An 8393-nucleotide genomic window follows, 5' to 3' on the forward strand; every position below is an offset into this window, starting at 1 on the left:
GTATTGTTCTCTTATGCAGCAATCTTCATGCTGCCAAGAGCGACATGTGGTGATAATCCAATATGCTTTACACAGGTATATTGCAATATTCATGTCCACTCTATGTTTTGCTGTACACAATGCAAATCATTGGCATTTTCCAAGTGAGGATAACAGTAAACATTCATGATATTTTTCTTTTGAAGTGTGCACAATACTAAATGTTTTAGATGTTTAACTGTTTTAGTTTGCAAACTCTGAAACAATGGAGCAGCATGGATTCACAATGGACAATAGCTGATCAGAGCCTTTTCTTACCACTCCCTGATCTTTTCATGATTGACCATAGCCAGCTGATAGGTGAAACTGACAGCCAAATTCATATGGTTTCTGTAGGATAGGAGGTAAGATGGTATAGGCAATCTGCATATGTTTCTCTTTGCTATAGCACTTCTACTGCGGGTCTACATATTCAAGGATTTATTTCCATAGAATTTGAAAAACTATTTCATGGATTAAAATAATGCAGGCAGCCTCAGAAACTTGTGGATTTGTCGTTATCTTCGTTAATACTATATGGAAATTTCATGGGCCTCAAATATTCAAATGAACTTTAGTAACAAATGGACTTTCGTTCTGATGGACCAGCATTGGTGTCTACGCTCATCAACAATTGAGCAAGAATATCCCAAGGTGTTGTCGAGTAGACGAGTAGACGATGATCTTCTGATTGGGAAATAGGAGGCTGAGTCCGAGAAAAGGTCAGGAAATTTCTAACGGTCTTTACCACATGTCTGGAGATGAACCTAATAAGGGGGAGTTATATGTATACACGCGTGTGTCATATATAGAGCTGCAATTAACACATCATGAACTACAACATCAAGACACCAGAAAAAATAGCTAGCAAGAACTGCCACTACATTTAGATGAGGGTGCTTGATTTGGTGACTTGTGTATATTTCTGCCATGTAATTATGCTTGATTTCCCATCACACTTATATTTGGGTTCTAAATATTGCGATACAGCTTACAATCTCAATTTTTCTTGCAACAATACGGCGTTGCCTGTCATAACCATAGACACATGCGCGTCGCACGTGCATTTCCACTAGTTTACAATAAACACATGATTGCTAACACTTGTTTTGCAGCAAAAGGAGGTGCAAAGAAATATAAACATTTGAATGTAATGCATGTTGAAGAACTACATGCCAATGAGGTTGAGCAGCATGATGATGAGAACCAGAACACATCAGGTACATATGTAGTTAGATCATTCTCATTTGTGTTGACTGCACTTTCAAGAAGCTTAAAATTACTATCAAACTTTTTTAAAGAGATTATGTCAAATAAATGTAGGTTGGGTCCACAATGATATTCATTACTGCATAATATCCCACTAAGGCTATTGTGGCCGATGCATCTCTTTTGAGCGCTAATCCAAAAGCACATGCCGGTGGAGTTAAGATATGAAATCAATTCGACAAAGTGTGTATCATTCATCCTATTACAAAAGATGAGCTATAAGTGAGGCCCATGCTATCGTTCAATAACATTGGCGATGTCCTTTCTAAAGGAGTACCAATTTCTTGGCCTTCGATATTTGTATGTTCTCACTAGTTTTAACTTTATGTTAGCGAACATAGATAGAATAATACGTAATGTTACAACCTACTCTCTCTTTGCATGTTGAAATGATTAATGGTTGAATTCCCATATTGACGTGTACAAGAATGGATGAAGGAGCAATGGAATTAAAGAATACTATATATTTCATTTTTTTGTTCTAGTAGTATGGACATCAATATTATGTGTTTTTCCACTCTAGAGCCATATCGTTATGTACATATATTATCGCTTGATCTAAACAAGTACTATGTTTGAAACCTTCATACGATTTGTGGATCTTGCTATGATAATTGAAACTTATGGTTTGTGTGATTCTGCAATGTATCATGTTTGTGTGATTCTATAATGTTTATACCACGTGTAAGAGAAAAATATACATTTATTTCAAAATTTAAATGTGTTACAATAGGTAAAATAGGTGTCACGAACCATGTGTTGCTTTGATCGACACTATGCACTCACCATAATTTGGAGGTGTTACTAGAACATAAAAAAAGTGTTACAACAGAGAATTATTGTAACACTACATAAATGTTCTACTAGATAAGTAAATGTGTTACAAGCTATATACCTACCACACTATGGAAGTGTTACTAAAGCTAAAATAAGCGTTACAATAAAGAATTATTGTAACACAATACAATGTTCCAATAGATAACTAAATGTGTTACAATAGATTAGTCAGAAAAATGTGTTGCTAAGAGAGCTAGTAACATTTTTTTCAGCATATAGTAACATAAGTTGGTGTTACTATATCCCAGTGTTGTAGTAGTGTAGCTCTAACATACTTAGTAGTTGAACCGAACAACATGAATAGCACCAACGTGTTATAAAAAAAAACATGAATAGCACCAACGCGAGCAGCAACGTGATCAGAACAGCTGGCATACCGAAATAACAGATCAGATCACTGCGTGTGTACCTCTCGTTTGTAGATGGAGACGGGTTGTGGCTAGTGGTGGTACAGTAGTTGATGAGTGGTGGAGGAAGAGCTCAATGCAGCAGGTGATGGACAGGACGGTATACGACACCGCCTAACTTGGATAGAAGATCACCCGTAGTGAAGGTTGAAAGCAGTCGCACAAAAGCGCTTCCTAAAAACCTTATTCTTCTCTCCTGGCAGGGACAAGTATTTCGGAAATATGCCCTCTCGATCGCTAGTACGTGGACACGCTCGGGATTGAGAAGCTACAATGGCGGCGCAGCAGCATAAAGAAGCAAAACCCCTAACTCAAATTGATGTGTTTTGGTGTTGGCCGATAGGCTATTTATATAGTGTTGTCCGCGATCAAGATCTAAAATGTTTAGGACACTTATTTGCAGACTAAACGATGGGCCTTGAGATTTCTTGAAAATATTCAGAATTTCTTATTGGGCCCATTTGTTCTAACATATTATGGCTTGTGTCTTAAACGATGGACGGCACTGAGAAGATTCCACTGTTTCTGTCTGAATTTTGATTTTTGTTCCGAAATTTACAGGTTTAATACGTATTCCTCTCGCCTCAAATTCGTCAGTCCAATATCCATGACCACAATAGCCGAACGTGTGTTGCTTATCAATTATTAATAGTATAGAGTTGAGGAAAGTGAGAAGTTTATCATTTACACATTGATTATAGTATAGTGTACTGTTCAAAAATGTGAACCGTATTTTGGCTTCCTAAAATGTATCTTTGAAAATAAAATTAATTATGTATTCTTTACTTAAATATGTGTAAAATTGTGTCCGTGTTGTTTTACTTTCCTCGGATTAGAGCAATTCCAGCCGTGCTACCTAAAACTACCTAAATATTTCTTTGGGTAGCCACATATTTTTATACTACCCATTTTTTTGCTTTCAACTCCGGCAACACTACCCAAACAGACTACCAAAATGCATTCTAACAATGAATGACATGTGAGGCGTGATGTCATCCTCTCTCTCTTGTTCTACGGTGGCGAGGAGATGGTCGTGCACCGCCGGGGAAGACCGTGTCCGGCCGCACCGGAGATGGCCGCTCCTGAGATGACCACGCCGGAGGAAGGGTGCGCCGCGCGCGGGGGAAGACCGCGTTAGGCATGGCTGCACCGCGCCGGTCACCTGGGGAGGCTGCACTAGAGATGGCCGCGCCGGCCATGCCGGGGGAAGGCTACACCGCGCCGGAGGAAGACCGCGTCGGGCATGGTTGTACCACGTCGGAGATTACCACGTCGCACCGGGAAGAGCCGTCGTGGGGCAGCCAGATATGGGGTGGGGCGCCACCGGGGAGGGCCACGTCGGGTCCCTGGCAGCGGCGGACGGAAGGCGCGGGGAAGAAATGGTCGGGCATGGAGAGGAAACAGATGAAAATAGGTAGGCTGATTTGTTGGGCTAACACGAATCGGTAGTGGGTTCGGGGAATTTGTTGGACCAACAGATTTAGGTAGTCTGATATGTAGCCTGCTGGAGTGTGTCTTTTTGGACTCCACTACCTAAATTTAGGATAGGTAATCTGTTTAGATAGTCTGATGGAGTTGCTCTTCTACACGTGCATTCCTAAAACAGAGCCATCAGGTCATCTTGACTTATTATCGAGAAAACATGATAGAATTCTCGTGGGAAGCCACCTGGGCCTGGAGCAGTATTATGCTTCATTTGAAAGAGTGCCTCTTTTACCTCTTCATCAAATAATTGGCTGCTAACATATCATTTTCTTAGGTTGAGTCTGAAACCTAAGGAATAACGTTCCGCTATGACTCATCCATAGACATTAAGTTATTGTTTGGAGGTCCAAACAAATTTTTGTAATATCTTGTGATATACTTTCAAGTTTAGCATCCCTAGTGACCACTCTCTCACTTGTTCCAACCGAAAGGAACGAGTTTTCTTTGTGTTTTCCATTGGCCACTAATTGAAGATCTTTTGCATTAGCATCTCCTTCCAACAAGGTTTTTATTTTACCATGTTTGTACCATTTTAATTCTTCTTCTCATAAAAGCTCTACTAGATGCCCATTGAGAAAACGGTAATGCCTGGCCACGGGCGTCCGTCCCATCTGGACGCCGCGCCTAACTCCGCTCGCTACTGTGGCCTTCTCCCACCGCGCGCCCCGCGCTGCTCGCTTGCTTGCTCCTAGCTCCCGCCCATCGCACGCCCCACCTGCAACGCTCGCTCCTTGCTCCTCTCTCCCGCCCGTCACGCGCCCCACACGTACCTCGCTCCTCGCTTCGGTCGTGTGCCGTGCCGCCCGCTCCCTCTCTTAGCGTGCGGCGCCCGTCCAGCCTAGCCAAGGCCAATGTTGCTGGTGCCGGTGCTGGTGGTGCTCATGCGTCGTCGCTGGTGGTGGTGCTGGTGGTGCTCGCGCATGCCGCCGCTTGCCGTCGGATCCCACCCCGACGATCGGACTCGACCAGCCCCGACCTTCCCCTCCCCTATGTTGCAAATGTATGTTTCAAGTGTTTCAGACGTTTCAGAGGTATGTTGCAATTGTTACATATGGATGTTGCAAGAGTAGATTGGGGTGTTTTTATAGGTATGTTGCAAGCGTTTATTTAAAATGTTTCATATATTTCAGAAGTACATTGCAGCAAGTGTTTTATCTCGATGTTGCATATATTTCACACACATGTTATAAGTGTTTTATCTAAATGTTGCATATATTTTACACATATGTTGCAATAGTGTGTTTCAAATGTTTTATCTGTGTCAGACATATATTGTATCCAAGTGTTTCATGTTGCAAGTGTTTCATGGGAGCACGGTGAGTGATGGGCGCACGGTCCGGACGTTGGGAGATGGGGCGCAACGAGCTAGGGACTGGTGGACAGGAGCGCAACGAGCTGGGGGATGGTTTTTGGGTCCTGCCCAAGCAGAGAGAGAGGAGGGGGTCAGGGGGAAGGAGCGGGGCGCAGCGATGGGGGCAGGGTGCGCGTTCGAGGCGGGGCAAGGCGAACGGGGCGGGTTGCGCTGCCGTCCGGACGCAAGGAGCGGCGGGTGCAGCGTCGAGGGCGGGGTGCGCGTGCGAGTCGAAGCGAGGCGGGCTGCACGGGCATCCGGATGCTCCCGTCCGTCCGGACGTCCTGCCGCTAGCCACGCCCTTGAAAAAAAAATGCGATTTGACTCATTTTTATCTAATGTAGTTGACTCTGCTTTCATAGCTAGCTTATGTAGTTTGTTAATTTAATAGTTATTCTTTAGTTTGTTAATTTAATAGTTATTCTTTTTCTTCTTTGTGTACGTAGTACTCATGTTTTTTGCCCAACCCATCAAGTATTGAGGCACACGTCTTACTTTTGCATGTCGTCTTTCTGTGGGAATATGGCTTTGTATTAACCTCTTGCAGATAGCCTTGCCCATCGAAAAAAACCATCCTATAACAACCAATCCAGTTCAAATTTAAATATAAGACGGTGATTAGCAGAAGAGGCTTCACCTGTGTTAATGAATAACGTAGTGTGATCTGAGGTCTCTTTGGATAGCGCTTGTACTACGGCGTTAGTTAGCACTTGAAGGTTGTTAGCCCAAGTGCACTGCCAACCTTAAAGTGCCAACTCTCTTAGATTGCACGCATATGTAGTTGTGTTAAACAAGAAAAGCCATTTGTCATTGTAAATTGCATTGCTCTTTTTGTGCGGCCCATGAATAATATTATAGTCTCCACCTATTAAAATAGGTAAGGATTCTTTATTAATTAGTTTTTTCTCAATCATGCAAAAGGTTTACACATCTTTATATTAAGGTAGGAAAAAAGTTCGTTACAATACGTTTTAGCAGTGTCCCAGGAGGTCAATAAAGTTTTACATAGACACTCAGACCATCTCTAGCGTACTAGAGATTAACTCCTACAAGCATGCCACGAGAAATCCTTCCAACGACAAGATTTTTTTTGGAAATTTTGAGAACAATTTCCCATAGAACTACAAAGTCTAAGGTCTTCTCTACAGCAAGGGCCTAACACAAATTTAACTTTTTTTAGTCAACTAACCCATTACACTTCCAAAAGTTGCCCTTCATTGTCAAACATTCTGTAACAAGAGGCGGAGCCAGCAAAGCCTCAAGGAGGTGCTTTTTAAGTGAGAAGGTGCTAAGCTAAATTGAAATGAGTAAAATCACTAGTGTTATGTGGGGATATTATATTGTAGAGGCCTTAAATGAGGTATAAGCATCAGCAGCTGCTACTGGTTTAGGAGTGTGGCTGTGTTGTGTAGTAGGAACCCTGCTATCTATCTTATTCCCATTTATTACGGGCTTAACTGGCGAGCCAGGCCTTTGTAAATTGTAGCCTCGGTCTGTCCAATGGGCCTCAGTACCACCGTGGGCTTGGCCTGGAGCTGCCGCTCATACGCCAGCCTAGCATGGGAACATTCCCGCCAGCCTGCTTGCCAGGAGGCGTTGGTTCTCCTATTCTTTTTTTTTTTTTTCAAGTTCTTAGGGTCTTGGTTTGAGTTACCTCCATTGCTCGAACTAAAATCTTTGTTAGTATCTTCTAGTCCTTTGTCTGTATCTCCATCCTACTTCGGTTGAAAATCCATATAAATTAGACTGGGCTAGGATCATCCCTATCTTTTTCAACTCAAAATTGGAGTTCATAGATGTAGTCACTAATGACTACCTCAACATGCTCTAGAACAAGGTATGGGTTTAGAAGTTCATTCTAGACCTTCTATTGACGGCCAAGAAGTAATTGGGGAGTCAAAGATGGAACTGGAAGATCACATGCAAATATCAAAAGGAGCTGATCCTAGAATTCCCAGCAGAAATAGGCTTATGGTGCATTTGGGACTGCTCCACAAAAAAAACCCTGGAGTTTGTGGAGTGCCCCTTTAGTTGCTCTCATAACTCTACCTTTTTTTTCTCGAACCCAGTGCATAGAGTTAAACCTGTTTGGCTAAAAAACATGGAGCGGAGCTAAAAACGTGGAGTGGAGCGGTCCCAAACGCCCCCTTAGTTTCCAAACCAGCTAAGCCGGATTTTGTACTTTTTAAAAATGCATAACTGACTTTACGATTGTGTTTCTCTCGCCGAGGCAATCAGAAAATATATATACAACATCCAATTTGGAGTTGGATGAAGAAAAGGCGAGTTTGGGAAAATCACCTAGCAGAAACTGGCTTAACCAGTTTAAACTTCCACAAATGTTATCTACTGTTTCACTATTTCGAGTGGCAAATTTATAGGTTTCTGTCTAAAGCTAGTAACTGGAAAGGCGATATCCGTAAGGATGGCAATAAGTTAAATATCGCCTCTTCATGAAAGAAGCAACTGAATCCCCTGAGTTGTCTACCGCTATAGATGTAAAAGATCCTGTGATGACCAATAATAAGCCATCCAAGCAAATCATCCTTGTTGAGAAGGCCAAAGGGGGAAATATCTAAAGAATAAGAGAAACTATTATCCATCACAAAACTAGAACAAAACCACATCCCAAGCAAATGAAGAAGAACAAGTATGACTTTCTTTGGTATGTCTATGTATTCCATGGGCATAAAATCCATAAGTTCTATGGTAAAGAAGGTAAGATTTGTCACATTAAGTGAACGAAAGGGAATGTGATGGTTAACTCGACCATAGGGTATGTACCTTAGGCCGGCATGGAAACTCCATCAAATGGTTAGTGGATTGATTTAGGTTCTACCTTTCAAATTTGTGTTGATCAGTTTGCGTTCACTTCATTATAGGGATGCAGCAGCTGGCCAATCTTGATGAGAAATGGAGTTTCCGATGCAATTCGAGGCATAGGGAAGGTAAGCTTAAAGATTACTTGAGGCAAGACGCTCATGTAGTGACTTGCTCTATGTGCCCTCAATGAAGTGGACCTCTCT

General features: G+C 42.3%; 1 long non-coding RNA gene across 2 annotated transcripts; it reads left to right on the forward strand.

Moving 5' to 3' along the window:
* On the forward strand, positions 1 to 2762 carry LOC136472043 (uncharacterized). 2 transcript variants are annotated; one of them, XR_010762222.1, is made up of 3 exons: positions 1 to 75; positions 1134 to 1238; positions 2735 to 2762. It is a non-coding gene; the product is annotated as an uncharacterized lncRNA (long non-coding RNA). The 2 variants fall into 2 exon arrangements; XR_010762223.1 differs by lacking the exon at positions 2735 to 2762 and adding an exon at positions 1342 to 1550.
* The last annotated feature ends 5631 nt before the right edge of the window (positions 2763 to 8393 follow it).

The sequence above is a fragment of the Miscanthus floridulus genome, chromosome 8, assembly GCF_019320115.1.
Source record: "Miscanthus floridulus cultivar M001 chromosome 8, ASM1932011v1, whole genome shotgun sequence".
NCBI lineage: Eukaryota > Viridiplantae > Streptophyta > Magnoliopsida > Poales > Poaceae > Miscanthus > Miscanthus floridulus.